Source organism: Lacerta agilis, chromosome 8, assembly GCF_009819535.1.
Source record: "Lacerta agilis isolate rLacAgi1 chromosome 8, rLacAgi1.pri, whole genome shotgun sequence".
NCBI lineage: Eukaryota > Metazoa > Chordata > Lepidosauria > Squamata > Lacertidae > Lacerta > Lacerta agilis.
In genome coordinates this window covers 73,938,592-73,955,642 of record NC_046319.1, presented here as the reverse complement: position 1 = coordinate 73,955,642, position 17,051 = coordinate 73,938,592, and the positions used below count along the sequence as shown (strand labels likewise).

Genomic DNA, 17,051 nt, shown 5'->3' with positions numbered 1-17,051 from the left:
AAAGGCTGGGTTTTTCAAAGTCCCTTACTCAATTTCCAGGGAATACAGAGCAGCCACCACAGCTGAGATCAGCCACTAACTAAGCAACCGGTTTTGGAGGAGAGAAATGTGAACACACCCTTAGATACTTAATGATCTCTTGGCTACACTGCCAACTTTATTTTCAAAATGTGTTCTGGGCAGCACTGAGTTCCTCAGAAGCTTCCGATGGGTTCGTCGGTGAAGAGATTGGTAGTGGCAGACAATAGTTCCTGGAAAAAAGCTTGCCAACTCTACCAGTGCTTCCCGTTATGTGAAGCTACTACATTTAAAGCAGTATTATGCCACTTTAAACGGTCGTGGCTTTCCTCAAAGAATTCTGGGAACTGCAAAGGGTGCTGAGAGGTTTTTTTTAGCAGACCCCCCTACTACCTGGGAGAGCTGCAATTCTCAGAGTGGTTTAACAATCAATCCTTCTTCTCAAGGAACTCTGGGAACTGTAGCTCTGTGAGGGGAACAGGGGTCTCCCAATAACACTCTCAACACCCTTAAGAAACTACAGTTCCCAGGATTCTTGGTGGGGGCGGACCATTACTGTTGAAAGTGTTATAATACCACTTTGAATGTACAGCACAGATGCAAACCTTAGCCAGGGGTCACCACAAAGGACCTATTTCACAGAGGGGGAAACTAATGAAAACAAGCAAAACTAGTACCAAAACACAAAAAAATCTCAATTTAAAAGGGGGGCTGTGGGCTTTGGTGGGTGCCAAGTGGATTTTCTGAAGGTGCTATGGTGCCCATGGGCACTGGTGTAGGAAGGGAGGTGCGGTGTGTGCAGTCCGCCCCGGGTGTCATCCCTGAGGGGGGTGACATTGCCGCCCCGCTCCCCTGGGACACTCGCAACCCCACCCCTATGGCGACTAGATCCGCCCCCCGGGTGCACAGCATGTGCGCCGCTCCGGGTGCCGGAGCAGCTAGCTCCACCTCTGCCCATGCACACCATATTGTTCTAGGTCATTCCCTCAGTTTAGATGACACAGTAGTGAGGTCCTAAAAGTCCCGGCCTGTGTGTGCACACTGTAGAACATGACCCAGAATCCTGTGGGGTTTTGTGGCACCTCTGTAGTGATTCCTCTGCCAATGAGTTGATGCACAAAGGGATCCTGAAGGAGTCTAGACCATTGTTCTATGTTATGAGATTATATCCTGTACAGCAGCCTTGTAAAACAGCACTGTTAAGTCCTGGGTTTAGATCTTCACTCAGCCAGAAAACTCAGTGGATGACCCTGAGCTAGTCAACGTCTCTCAGACTAACCTACCTCTTAGGGTTGTTGTGCATCCTGCACTCTCTGGGTGAAGAACAGTATGAATTTCTAATAAGTAAGTAAATTCCAATAGTGATACAAATCTTATTTTGGACAACAACAAAAAGGGAAATACCAGACGTATGGCTCAAAAACGTTTTTGGTTGGTTTTTTAAAAACACACACACACATCTTTTCTGTCCTGATTCTCACTGTCTGAAATATGGCAACCCTACATTTACACTTTAAATTCATTTTGTACATCCATAACAGCTTTAGCATTTGGTGAAAACCATAAATGAAAATTTTGCTGTATCCGGTATTAGGCTTCTCTGTTTCTCGTTTTTCCATTCTTAAGTTCGCCACATTTCCATAACAATCTGCATTAAAAAAAGTAAAACAAAACCTTTACAAAAATTCATCAGCATTTTTGTGTGCATTCATCCCAATATACAATTTTTGTAAGCAATTTTGCATGATATAATGCACTCTTGTGAGTTGTTTTCACCAATAAATTCATTTTCATGCACACTTTTCCATAACATGTACGTTTTATTCACACATTGTTTTGTTTTAAAGAACTGCATTGCAAAATTCAGAGAATACAAATTTTGAGTACGTAGCTGTTCCCGTATTGTTTTGGAAAGGGCAAATTAGATAGGTTCCCATTAAAATGGGAACTGAATTTCTTCCCTATCCCTGACGGTGACAGACAGATAATACAGGAGCAATGAGCCCTGGTCTGAGAGGCAAATGTCTAGGTTAGTTCCTTTTCTCTGCTACAAGCTTCTTGAGTGACCTTGGGCAAGTCCCTTAGGACGCAACACGGCAGGTGAATGTACAGCGTGGTTTTATTATAAATACGATAGCCAAGAGGTGTCAATTACATGCATTAATCAATCTCTGCATGTGGCAAGGTGTTTAAATGCTATGTTTTGTTTTGCCAACCCCTTCACAAAGAGGTGGGTGGGCTTCAGCTGACTTAGCTGACATGCTTAAAACATAACTCACCAGTCAACAAACCATATTTGAGACTTGCCTATCGGAGCCACTCCCTTTATATAGACCTTCAAGAAGGCGATTATACATTCAGGGCCAGCCACATACATCTTCGCACCTGAAGCGAAAACCCAATAGTACACTCTTGGCGAGGGGTGGGACTCCACTTTAAACACAGTGAGTGAAATTACGTAGTGTTGCATCCTTTGCTCTGCAGCTCTGGCAACACATACATCAACTAATCGCCTGGGTAAGGCACAGGGACTCTCCTCTTTATTTATTTAAATACTGCTTGTTACGCAAACCTCTCCAGGCAGTGTGCAATAATATATTAAAAAAAGACAACGCAAGCACCAAATATACAATATAGTTGAAACTGGAATACAGTACAATCAAGGAACAACAAAATACCAAAACAAAAACCTACAGTGTTTCTATTGCAAGCACTAAGAAGTAGTGTGAGCCTTTTCCCAATGTGAAATCATAGTGTGGTGGTGGTGTGCTTGTGGTCACTGGTTGTGGCAATCAGGACGTCCCAATTTTCCTAGAGGGTGTGCCTATTTTCATATATGAGCCGTATGTTCAAGTGATTGTGGCGGTGTAAAAGGTTGTCTGGCTGTAGACACCCTGTGCGTGGAGAGAGAGAGAGAGAAAGGGGACTTAAAAGAGCTGCCAGTTTTTCAGCCAAGCATGACCCAACAGGCACTTACGAAAACTATGAAAGTGCTGCTTCTCTACCCCAAAACAGGCACCTTATCGCACACTTTTCAGGTGAGGTTACCAGGTGCCTTCCTGCGCCTGCAGCAACCCAGGTACACTAAGTTTACTCTTGTGCTGCGGTACCTTAATTAGGGTCCGTTTAATTCCACAGCCTCCCTGCTTTTCACTCTTTGCAGGCTTCTAGTATATTTTCAAATCCCTCACAACTACAGACTTGGCTACCTTACCTAACAGCTATACAACAGGCAGAAATTCAAGAGACGTGCTTTTTTCTGACCTAACAGAGAGGGCTTGCCCCATAGAACTTCTGCATAGGAGCCATTAAAAAATAGCCTCTATTAAGGGTAAAAAAGTGGCTGCCTTAAGTATATCCACTGACTTGCAATAAAGAAACAGCCCTCATGTTTCTGATCTGCAAGGTACTTCAAAAGAAATGCAGGCGTGGAAAGACTTTGGACTTGTGGGGTCTATTGGTTTGTGGTTTTTTTTTTACTAGCACCCCATGTGGCCCACCAGCTGGAACCCAGTGGGGCAAAATGGTGGCTAAGCGGGATGGTGCCAGATGCAAAATGGTGGCTCGGGAAGACAACCAATTGCCTACTACTGCACCCCACAAGCCATACATACTGCATCAGAGTTATTACAGATCAGGGATACTAACAGCCTAACGTGTGTGTGTGTGTTTGTGTTGAACAATTAGAAGTCCGAAACTGTTTCCAATCTACTGCAAATGACCCAGAGATCTACCGACAGATCTCAGTCTACTTTCTGACCACCCCCCCAAATCAAAATATATACCCACAACAGAAAGGCTATAGTGAAAATACGAGCAGAAGACCCTTGTCTACAATGTACAGAATCACTGTTACTTTTCCATAGACATAAATATCCCCATCTACCAGAGGCTCTGGCCTTCTTGTAAACACTAGGTTGCCGCTGCGAACCCTTTTCCCTATTGTACTCCTTACTACTGTCTATATTCCTCTGCCAATAACCAATTTCCTTCCTGCCCCAGTCACATTCCAATTGCTGGGATCTTAATCTGCAAATCCATTTAGTTGTTGGGTGGTGTGTTTTTTTTACTTTCTCCGTGAACGCTGCCTCATTCACGTTCTTCTTTGCTTTGCCTTTGCTCTTCCAGAGTGGTAGTTTTCAGAAATAAAGGACACCCATTAAGACCAAAGAAGCAGTAATGTTCCAGAATAAGGAACAGTCATTTAACATAAGTAGTGCCCCTTAAAAGAAGGGGCAAACAGGAGAGCAACCCCAGATTGTGGTGGCCCTGTTGTGCCTGTACAAAAGAGCACACCCCTCCGCTGCAAATTAGCTAACTTGGAATAACTACCACCCCTGGTTCCACATTCAAAGTCTCCAACACAGGCTTACCATCCCCGATACACACTCCTAAAGAGGCACACGGAAGGGTGGGAATTACAATTTCGGAGACTTGACTCCAAGCACCAAATGAGACTAAAGTGTACCAGCAGATAATGCTGTGTATTTGTCCATGGTACATACACACACACACACACACACACACACACACACCCTGTCAGGACAGACACCACCCGTTTACAGTTTTGTCTGAGGAGAAGAGAACAAATGAAAGTTACTCGCACACCCTGAAGCACTTTAGGAAAGCATCAGTCGCTCAACATTATTATTATGAACTTTAATGAGAAAGATCTCCTCTGAAATTAGTGCACACTCAAACCTACTCAACGCTAAATCCCAGTAAAATTAAAAAAAAACAACCCAACAATCAAGGGTGATTAAAAAGTGGGGAAATAAGTTTTTTTTAATCCTCTCACATATACATATACAGTTATGGGCAAAGTAGAATTCCAATCCACCGCAGTGACTTCAACCACACAGCAAAACTGTGATGGCTGGGTTAATTACCACGGAATACAATGGTTTGTACAAGCATGCAAGGATACTGTTTTCAGCCACACAGACACACCCCGTAAGAATCAGAGGAAACCAAAAAGCAACGCAAAACTGCTTCTGCTCACAAATCATTCAGAATACAACCCTTTGTTCAAAAGGAATTATTTCTCCTTTAAATGTTAGAAATATCAGGTGCTTATCAGTTCTAGCTTATTTTTGGCTGTTTGTTCTTTTGAAAAGATAAGAAGAAAAAAGAAATTTAGAGGCCGAAAGTAGGGGAGCGGCAAATCCCGAAACAAAATAGCCATTGTTACTTTTTTAAAAAATGGTACATAAACATGAAATTTATGATTTGCAATTATTTTGTGGGGGTGGTGGAAACAAACATTAAATATTTTGCAGCACACAAAATTCAACAAGGGTAAAAGGTGGGATTGTTTCACTTTATAACAAATAAAAACATGTTGCAATATCCCAAGAATGCATCCTAGGCATTTTTTTCCTACACTATGCAGAATAAAATACCTATCAGCATTTACCTTACTATTTCAGAGGCAGAAGGAAATTGTTTCGGTTTCAAAGCCTACAGATGTACAGGCGTCAATCTGGAGCAAGGGTCTTTACCCCATATTTAAAATAGGGAGTTGGGGGGGGGCAGCATGTAGATTAGATTTTACACTGGGCTACAATTCACTGCTACTCACCCAATGATCTACATGATCAAATCTGGAAGGTAACATTTAATCCCAACTGTGTACAAAGACTACTGATCTAGCTAGATATACACTCAAAGGCCACCGAATAAAGCAAAACATGTTTCTTAGACTGATCCACAAAACCAATTAATTTGAAGTACTTAGATTTAAAGCGAGCTGGTCCTATTAACTACAATGCAACTAAACTGGCGATGCCCCCGATTTAGCGAGCTTGCTTTATGTGGCTAAGTTTAAAATGGGTCTTCTAAGGTACTTTTATTCCAACTTGTCAACAAGGTCGTCAGGAACACAGCCAAGTCACTGGATCAAGATGCATGACCCATTTTTATGTTTAGCCAGGGCTGTGGTTAGAATATGAATGGGGCATGTCATCACAAACCTCCCGAAAGTGTTTTGCACAACGTTCTGCCCAGATGTGGCCGGGGCCCGCAGAGGAGGCTTCTCACAACCCCCCATGCATTATGTGCAAACTGCAGTCTAGGAAGGGGTAAGAATCTGCCTTCATTGAACACAAGGTGTCAATTGTATAGCTGTTAGGCTTCGGGATTGTAAAAACTGTCTCACTTCTGGTCCAATATGCTTCCCGAAGCCTAAACTGTCGACAAAGAGGGTGAGAGGGAAAGTGTTTTACAGACCCAAATTCACCGTAGTTTTCAGCGTAGGGCCACTGTCGAATAGAACTCACGCCGTGGAGGCGCAATTATTTTTCTCAACATAGCGTACAACAATCCCGTCTGCTTCCTGAGCTGGGTTCCATTAATGTTCATCATTGTTCAGAACATGGAGGCTGTTTCCTTCCTGCACGGTGAGGTGGCAGTGGCTGTCTTCACAGCTGTGGGGAAATTTAACATACTGGTTGCCAGCCTAGCATGAGGAGCTGAATGACTGTTCTCTCTCTAAAGTAGCAGGCTGAGGGGTAGACCGGGGGGATTATTGGGACAGCGGGGGTGATAGCTGGCTCTTCACACATCCAGACAAAGACAAATGCGATGTCCAAAAGGTATGGACCCTCTGAATTTACTTAAAACATGCCAAAAGTCTAACAAGATCTCCACACATCTAAATTTCACCACGGTCGCCCTTCCTCTGAACCAGGCTGCTGAGTTTTTGCACTCATTCATCTCGTCCTCTCCACCTCCCATCCTGTTTTCCATTCGCACCAATCCTGTAACCCATTTTCTCAGCCACATACCAATAACACTGGACCCACCTCCAAACCCATCAGAAGAACATTCCCTCTCACGCTAAAGATTCGTATCTGTGGAATAATTTACATATTAATCCCATCGCAGGATGTTCAGATTAGAAGAATTGCAGGGTTTTTTTTAGGGAAGATTAAAATAATAATTTTGTCAACGGATGAAGCCATTTTTTCAGTGTATAATTCTACAATGTAATTTTCTGAATATCTATATACTGATGTTTGCTCTCGATTTCCTTACACATCTGGTATTTAACAGGTACCCAGATTCCCAAATAAATCAGAATCATGCCAATAAAAGATAGAAAATAAAAGAGGTACATATAAATCTTTAATTGCAGCGAACTCTATAGAAAGGAATAATCATTACACTTCAAGGCACCTAAAGGGTTCTCTTTAAAAAACTGTATGACATACGGCTTTTCTATATATTTATGCCTTTAAAAAAAAAAAATGGATCTATTGTAGCTATATATTTAAAAACGCATACAAGTTGATTGTGTGTGTGTGTGTGTGTGTAAATATTTAGCCGATCCAATAGAATAGATCTCTCCCCCCCCCCCCGCCCCATTATTCTGTATCTATGATATCTGAAAGTATGATTTGGAACTGGGATAACTGATTATGGGTTGTACTTAATTTGGCTGTGACAGATGACAATAGATAAGCAGATAGACAGACACAGACAAGAAAGCCAAAATAAAAGAAAGTAAAAGGAAAGAGAGACACAGTTATTAATATCGCACCAAAATTTGGCAGTGGATGGCAAATACTACTTAATTGTGCAATTTGTTTGCATCTGAAAATGTTGATGCAAATCTATGCAAACATATTTAGAAACAGAGTTATTATTTATGGCCTACCACTTCATTCCTGTTAAGGCTCTTTTTAAAAACTGCAGGCAGCGGGCCCGATCGGCTGTTTCACAATAGTCCTTTTACACTGTATAAGTGCTTTGAAGTGCTCTTGGTGTAATGGAAAATGAAGGACGCAATGTAGTGATGTATATTATTTATAGGTTTGTAAATCGATCCCTTTATATTTATTGAACTGTATTCTGGAGATAGATACCGGATATTATTGATACGGATGAATGTATTTACTGACTGATCCTGTTATTGATAGATCCATTACAGACGCTCGAAACAAAAGACACTTTCAAATGTGGAATTATATGTAGAGTTAACTCGTTTTGTTTTCATTATTGGAGCACTGATCTTGTTTTTTACAGATGTGTTGATCTCGAGCAAGGCACCTGTTATTTTTTAGGACAGGTGTATATATTTGCATAATACTGTACTGTACTGATAGGGAAAGGCAAACTGAGAGACTTTACATACAAATCTTCAATTGTAATGTGATATATATAGATATATATAGATATATAGATATAACTGCTATACCTACAATTCCAAAAGGTTCTGTTTAAAATTGTACACTTAGGCTGGATGTATCTTGATACTTCTATTTACAAATCAATCTGCTGTTTGTGGATTAACTAGATCTATATATTTACAGGCAAATCCATCTTTTTCTAGCTACATTTTAAAAACTTTTCAACAACGGCTATTTATAACTACCCTTATGGATTTGCAAAAAGATCGTTATACAGTATTTACATCTGGAAGATGCAGATTTAAAAAATAAATTATCTAATGGGGAAATCAACTTTTAGAAAGAGTGGTAATTAAATTGACTGCCTCCCATTTAACATGCATCGATTCGTAAATGAACCTCTTGGTCACACAATTACACAGACTGCACAACAGATAAATTGTACACCAGGAACAAGAACGACAGTGGGTTTCACTAATTGTTATTGGGGCCTGCTCTTCTTTTTAATCATTTCTATTGCTCCCCTCTTATATTTCTATCTGTCTGTAATTTTTACTCTTTCTTTTAAAAATTCCAGCTGTTCGGGAGAGCCAAGGTGAACGAAAGAACGAATCCTTTTATGCACCTCTTTCTATGATTTCTTCCTTTCCCGGATCCCTCTATTCTTCCAGGGCTAGAATGTGAGGCTGCTTTGCTTGTGATAAAGCAAACAGACCCCTGATTCCAGATACACTTTCCCTTTCTGCCTCCCCAATACATCCTCACACCAACCACATCCCTGGCCTTCTGGACGACACCACCACCCCAGAGAAAAATATGGTAAAGGTGTGTTTGGGGGGTGGGGGGGAAGCATCTAATTCCCACTGAAACTGACACCAAAGTGGTGTGAGGGTGGGGGGATGGAGTGTTTGATGGCTGAAGGGTATGACTGCTTTCTCTCTCTCTCCCTTCCCCTCCTCCCCAGGTGACATTCATGGAATAAATGACCTGGACTCTTTGTCGGGTGAGATGGAGCTGGCGGTCAGTTTCTTGACCAGGAAATGGCTGCTCTTATGTAGCAGTGGAGAACTAGGAATCGCTTTTCCCACTAACGCGTCATCTCTCACAACTGGGAGTAAGCACCCCACTAAACCTAAATTAAGAGTCTGGGTTCGGATTAAATAAAAGAAAACTATTTATTTATTTTTAAAGGCTGTCTCTGTGCCACTGCATCTCACATTCTGGATTTTAGGAAAGCCAGGTTGAAAGGGGGCACCTTCCGTTCCCAGCAGAAATATGACTTCCAGCGCGGCCTGAGGGCGAAATATAGTTTGGACAAAGGGGACCAAGTCCGATGGTATAATAGGAACGGAATTTGGAGGGGTTTTGTCAGAGAGGTTGGGAAGGAGGTATAGCCAAAGGAAGCATAAAAGGAGAGAAATGGGTGATAGAAAGGGGAGTAGAGGGGGGGAGAGAGGAGGAAATAAAGCAATGACAATTAGAGGGGAAAGTAGAGAAAATTAAAAGGGAAATAAATGGAAGGTGAGAAATAAACAGCAAAAGAGCAATAATAAAAGGTATGGTCCACAAAACACGGAACTGGCAAAATCGTTCAGAGGTTACAAAGAATATACGGATCATATATAAGGATGGATGGAGGGATGTGGCAAAATATATACATATATACTTAAAAGTCCTACTGCTCAGGGCAGGGGAGAACGAGGACATTATAAGGGTGTCAACATCTTGTCAGGCTGCCACACAGTTCCAGGCAGACAAGGGCAGGCACCGAGAAGCTCAAGAGAGCAGCGTGTATTGGGGTTGGAAATGTAGGGAAATGGGGCAGCGAAGGACACCCTGTTGCCAAGGGACTGGTAAGCAGGTTGCTTGAGGAAATCGCAGGCCAGGCCCTCGAAGGGCTTCCGCACTGGACCTAACCAGTAGGGTGAGCTGTAGAGGAAGGCAAGGGGCAGAGGCACTGCAGTGCTGAAAGGGTTACCGAAGCACCCGCACATACAAATGCACATACACATGCCAGGCAGCAATAAAAAAAGGTCACTGCAGAGAAATGAGGTCTCACTTGACAACAGCAGATGCACACCCAACAGAAAAAGAAAGGCAGACACACACAGGCAACCGCACCGACCCACAGAGCAACACACAACAACGGAACAGTGCGGCGCTTCTCATGCCGGGCTCCTCCGACCCTATGCGTAGCGTCTAGCGAACACTGGGGGTGGGCAGGGGAAAGACAGGGCTGTACTAAATACACAAAGCAATACAATTAAATCACAGGAGTCAGACACACAGACAACACACAGCAGATGTGGGTGCCATTCATATATATAGGACACTGATTCCACACTTCTATAGGGGACATTCTCCACAAATATAAGATTCAGTGTTACTGCCTGCCAATACTCATCAGCACATCGTATTGCGCACATGGGGATGGCGTCCCCTTTCAATTTATACTCGTGGGTTCTAATCCAGATTAGCGATTTTGCAAAAACTTCAGGGGAGATTGCGCAATCATTGCGGATCAACGATCATGGAGAGTAAAGGAGTGGTCTTGTGTACATGGCTTTAAGCTTTAACCATTCTGCCTTCGCCACTAGGCCCAGCTCTCACAAAGTCAGGGGCACTCCAATCCCCTCAGTCACTATGGCTCCTCATGAGAGAAATCGGACACAGAAACGCAAATTCTAGCTCATAGCTCCCTCCTCAAACCCAGTCGGGGTTACCACCTGCAAGGAGCTGCAACTCTTCCAGATTTAAAAAACAACCCCAGATTATTGAGATGTAATTTTGAAATAGTGTTTCAGTGATAGGTCTATGAAAGCGAGGCCTAGTAAACAGAAAGGGGGGGGGGACCATGGCCGGCCCTATCATGAGGTAGAGTGAAGCAGCCACCTGAGGCAGGTTTCGGATGCCAGGAAAGGGCAGCCAATTGTGAATCATTTGATTATTATTATTTTATTCTGTTTTATAGGAAGGAAGTGCGGGCTCCTGTGAAATATTCCAGTTAGGAGCCAATTAAATATGCACCTTGGCTTGAGAAGGGAGGGTGAGGGACATTTGCTGTTCTCCCTCCCGCAGCAAAATGTCAGGGGGCGAGCCCAGCCTTTTGACAGGACCAGACCTGAAGGGAAGGACGAGGCATTCTCCGCAGTTCAGGCAAAAGGAGCACTTCCCGTGATTTGCACTCCACACCCAAAAGGGAATAACCCTTCGCAGAATCCAAGGAAAAGGCAGTAATAGCAAAAAGATTTCGGAAGTGTCTGGTGGCTACAGGACTTGTTCCAAAAGGACCTGCTCCATTATATCAACAGACGCGCAAACCACAAGGCCTCACACAAAACAAGGGGGCACGACAATGTATCGCTGCTACCCCTTGACACGCTTTAACAACCCTTTCGTACACATACAGAGCACATACCCAATATCACTTAATGCAGATTAATTACCCCAAAGTGAGCTTTAATCACACTGTACTCACAACCTGAGTGATAAAAGGCTGGGAGGGGTTTTTTCACCCTTTCAATCCATGTTCATGGATGAAGTAAAAGATTCTAATCCACATTAGCGAACAAGAAGGTGTTAGCTTCTCCAGATTAATTAATATGGAGCACAAGCGTTTGAACTTGAGTAAACAAGATTAGGGTAATGAAAGAATGATAGAAGGTTAGAGTTCTTTCCAGAGTTTGACTTAATCTTTATACGTGTGGTGGCAGTTCCAGTCTGTTCTGTGAGGATTAATCTAGGAAAATACAGGTGTTTCCCCATAAATAATCTGAACCAAAACTGTGTGGTTACAGGTGGGTAGCCGTGTTGGTCTATCTGAAGAAGTGTGCATGCACACGAAAGCTCATACCAGGAACAAACTCAGTTGGTCTCTAAGGTGCTACTAGAAAGAATTTTCAAAACTGTGTGGTCTTTTTTATGCGCTCAAGGAAACTTACCAGCCCAACAACTGACATGCCAATTCAGACACACAAGGAACAGAAAGGGATACGATCTATATAGGAAAATGTAAACTCCTATAGATGACAAATAGATGGATTATGCACACCCACGGGGGCAATTTGTACACTTGCAGGGACATAAGACACACACACATCTCAAATTGCAGAGGCCTGAATGGGGATATTTAAGAAGAAATAAAAGCTGTTGGGTCACCCAACAATGCAACTGGCAGGGGAAAGGACTGTTACAAAACTCTTCGCGGCTTCTGCATTTATTAGGTTTTTGCAGAACCTACTCCAGAGTAATTTCCACTTCTCCCTCTGTCACAGAAGTAAGACCCTCTTGCTTCTGGCAAATTATCTACCAGTGCTGCTCACAGGTAGACTTGCAACTGCTTAAAGAAAAATGCAACAGCGCAGTTGGTGGTTTAAGCTGACAAGAGGTAAAAATTTGGTGTCTTAAATGAACACACTGACAAAGAGGGGGGAGGTCAGTGGCAAGCAGCCTAGTCTGTTGCCTGCTTCACTTACGCCCGTGCCCACCTGTCAGGAATAAGGGGGTCTTTACAGCATATAACCACTGCTCCCAATTTCCTCATGGCAATGTCCTGTAAGTGCCCAGCCCATCTCACCCCATAAGCAAAGCCCAGTTAGTTATTTCTGAACTCCAAGTAACTATGGACAAGTTAGGGAATGCCAATGAAGAGAGAGAGAGAATCGCCAAGGAAATGCCAGGCTCTGGGACAGCAGACCAGAAGGCATCCCTCAATTCGCTCACTCTCTAATGCAAAAACTCAAGAAACAGAAATAGCATCCGTTTTGGAAAACTGGGCTGATGTTCCAGCTTGGCCTGGGAGACACCTATCGCACCAAACATGAATTTGGGGAGTCGGTGGATCTGGATTTGGGGGTTCAGGATGGCTGAAGGGAACAGCCACGCCCCTAGATGATCCATTATTCTTAACCCTATTCTTAGGAGATGTGTTCCCTGCTCTCTATCTCCCTCTCTCCCTCCCAACTCACACACTCACTTTCGAAATTTTGGTCCCTCTCCATTCCTTTGGCTCTATCTTTCCGAGTCTCTCTCCCTCTCTCTCTGCCCCACTGAATCCAGACCACTGAACCCCCTTCCTTTACCAGGAGCTCCCCTCTCTTCTATCCAGCTGTCTCCTTTCTTTCTTATCCAACTCTCCTCCCCTGCCTCAGCCACACACCCTGCCCCCCCATATCCACCTCCTCTCACCTTCCCCTCATATAGGTCCCCTTCTCATACACTCCCCTACCCCGAAAAAAACACAGCCCAGTCAGAATCTGACCTCTTCACCCATCCAGCCACTACCCCAGGTCTCCCCTGCGCGCGCGCCCCCCACGCTCCCACCTCCTCCAGATCCTGGCAATATCTCCCCCTCCACACAATAGCTGCCATGGGCTGCTAATAATTATTAATAACATTCTTCCTTTCCTCCCTCTTCTCCACCCCCCACCTCGTCCATGGACAAAAGAAGAGTCCAGTTCTCGTTGTATGTACTGTATCTGCCGCCCCCTCCTCGCTTCGGCCATTGCACCTTCTTCCCCCCCCCCAACAACCTTCACTTTCTCTTCCCCCCCCCCATCCTCACCACCGGTTCTTTGAACAATCCAAACCATTCCATCTTCGGTTCGCACCCCACCCCCCCGCGCATTATGCAACTTGAGTTTATAATAGAGAGGGGTCTATATACTCACTTAAACCCCAATAAACACAGACACCCCCCTTAGTGTATGAAAGCAATCGCCGCTAACGCACAACACCCCCCCCCTTCTGGGGCGGGAGGGGGGTTAGGAATCCAAATATTGCAACACATTTCCTAACAATATATGCCCGCTTTGCAAAACCGTAAACGCCGGAGCCACAACCCCCCATCTCCTCAGGTTCCTTCTGTCTATTCCTCCTTTTTTCCCCTCCCTTCTTTCTTCCATCGCCAGAGCATCAAAAGCCGAGCCACCGCCACCGAAAAGCAAAGAGACATTTACAGAAAATCCTCTATAGCGTTTTCTCTGTCTTCTGATTTTATTTTCATCCATGCAAAAAATATATATATATTTAAACATTCGCTCAGTGCACAAAGCCATTTGCAAAAGGAAAGAACGGCCAGCAAATATCATTTTTTGCCATTGCAAAAAACGCCTCCCCTTTGCAATGAATAAAAATGCCCTTTAAAAAACATGCCTATATCATTTTTGCATTTTATTTGTTTTTGTAAAAAAATAAAAACAAAATGCATTTTTATATATGCATCTCTCCGTTATTATTTTCCCCTCTTTGCAATTTTTTTGTCCGTTTCCTTAAAGGCTGAGCCACATACACCAGCAAAAATAATATGCCAGGGAGAGGAAAAAAAGAAAGCCTCTTGGAAGGAACAATTGCAGCTGCTGTGTTGAGAGACGAAGAGAGAGAAAGGAATAGACTGCCTTGTGTGTGTATGCGTGTGTGTGTGTGTGCAATAGACCAGCTGCTGCATTAAGCATTTTGCAATCAATAAAGAGCGGGTGAGATTTATGCAAAGCGCAGATATTAATATGCAAAGTTTTAAAGATTTTTAAATGGGAGAGAGAGGGAAGGAGACAGGGAGGAGGAGGCGGGGTGGGGGGGGATTGCATAGAGACTGCACCTACCTCTGCTTCCATCGGTGGGCGCAAGCTGACTCCTCCATGCGCGCATGGGTGCAGCCCAGATACACAGGGGCTGAGGGGGAAGCAGCAGCAATAGCAGAAGCGGCGGCGGCGGCGGCGGCGGCGGCAGCAGCAGTCAGAGCGCGAGCCAGGGCGCGCGCCGGATTCTCTCCATCATTTCCCCCCTCCCCTCCCCATTCCCCGGCTACGGTTGCCCGGGCAACGAGAAAGATGCATCAGCATCAGCACCAGGATGAAAGATGCTCAGGGCAGCAACAGCAGATGGGGATGGAGATGGGGCTCGCTCGCGTGAAAGGGAGCCCTGATTGGAGGGGGGAGCAGATGGGAGGGAAGAAATAAGAGGAGCTTCCTAATTTTAGAGGGGGGGGGTGTTTCCAAATTTGTTAAACTGAGGGACTGAGTGGGGGAGAAAGCGGGTCTTTGGAAGTGGGAGGGAGAAAGAAAAATGCCCAGAGTGTTCCCCGCTGGGGCAGGGACGGGGGTGGGGGGGGCGGGGGACAAATGAAGGAAGGGGCAATACAGAAAGGTGAGGGTTATTTACGATCTGGAAATGAGGTGTAGGGGAGGAGGGCATCAAAGTCGGAACATGAGAAAGGTGCTTCTGAACTTTAAGATGGGGGGGACGACGAAATTATAATATTTAGGACAGGGGTTGGGGGGGGGAGCCTTAGGGGTTGGGTGGGAGCGGAAAGCTCTCTTGAGTCCTGGAGCAGGATAAGGGCTTAAAATAGGAAGGAAAACAGGAATGGAAAAACGGCAGGACTTCGGAGGGTAGGATAGGCATCAGGCGAGATTCTATTCGGGCATACTTAGGATCCTGGGGTCTATTGTATGCAATGTGTGTGTGTGTGTGTGTGTGTGTGTGTGTGTAGTCTGTAAAGACCTTCCTTCCGCCCTCCCCTTATTTTCCACCTTCACACTATCACTAAATACAAAATTAGGAAGAGTTTTAATGCTCTATGCAACTATGCAAAAGTTTTCTTTCTACGTTGCTCCCGTCTGCATAGATCTGCCTTCTAGATAGAAATGGAGAGGAAAGAATTCTGTGTAGTCTTTCACAAAGGGGCCATGAAAAAGACCTGGTGATAAAGAACGTAACATTTTATAGAAACTGAAGGACTTGTATAGATAATCCTAATTCAGAATTTAACATTTTGTTATGCAGGGAAGACATGCTGCCCACTTTGGAGATTTGAAATATGTAATTAGTATTCAGGGGAATCAAAGGGAATATAATCTGGACAGGAACATCGCTGAAAGGGATTAGGTGTTCTTGTACAATGTTATACTCAGGGTTTCAAATTATTGTATCCTGACTAGCAAGTGCAAAAGATACATATAAGGAGTTATTATAAAAGAAGGTAGAGTAAAAACAATAAAAACAATATATAGAGCAGATGTTAAGGATTAAATGTAAAATTTGGTTTTAAAAACAGTGTGAAGTAGATGTTGGAGTTAAAAGCATTTTCTGGAATAATATTCAATAGTGGAAGTACCATGTACAAAACCTTACATAAGTAACCTGTTAACTAATTTAAATCTGACGTTTTTGAAGTTAAAAGTCATATATGCTAAAATAATTAAGAGGTTTTCATGAAGTGCATATTAAGAAGTAGTAGTGCAACAATTTTAAAAAGAGAAAGTTATGTTTTTATGAACTCTTTTGAATAGCAAGATAGTCATACACTCTAAATAAGATTTTATTTAAATATGCAAAACATTCTTTTAAAATGCATATTTATGATCCATAGTATTACTTTGAAATCACTGAAAAATGCAGCTAATAGTAAATGCTTTATGTAATTGTTGACCCACAGCTGAAATTACATTTACTTAGATTATACAAGTTCCTGCATGCTACTTAGAATTTAAATGTAAATAATCATGTGGCAAAACTGAGGAATATGTGCATTTTATTATAGTACAATATATAGATTATTATACACACACACCAAAATATTTAATTATTTCATTTGCAAGCAGAACAATATCAAATGACATTCATACTCATTGGAATACAAAATTAGTGGGTACATTTAGAAATATTTTAAATAAAGGATTTTATGCTCAATATGCAAAAACGTTTCATGTAAAATCTATTCAAGGTACACAGTATTATATGCAAAGCAAAAAAATGAAAATCCCAATAGTGTTAACTTCTAGGAATTGATCTGTACGGAAAACTAAATTTATAAGATTACATATGTCACTCCAGATATTATAGTTATATGTAAATCCAAGTAAAGTTTTTGCATACAGTGAAAACAGAAAAAGCATAAACAGATTG

At 43.0% G+C, this 17,051-nt stretch overlaps 1 protein-coding gene across 3 annotated transcripts in view; it reads right to left on the bottom strand.

The window, feature by feature from the left end:
• The window catches only part of POU2F2 (POU class 2 homeobox 2), a 102,357-nt gene extending 87,273 nt beyond the window's left edge, over positions 1-15,084 (bottom strand). Inside the window, exon 1 of one of the 3 annotated variants that reach the window (XM_033158302.1) lies at positions 14,747-15,084. The gene's annotated coding sequence lies outside the window, so the exon portion shown is untranslated. The remainder of the gene's footprint in view (positions 1-14,746) is intronic. The other 2 variants (XM_033158305.1, XM_033158310.1) reach the window with 2 other exon arrangements.
• Between the last annotated feature and the right edge of the window lie 1,967 nt (positions 15,085-17,051).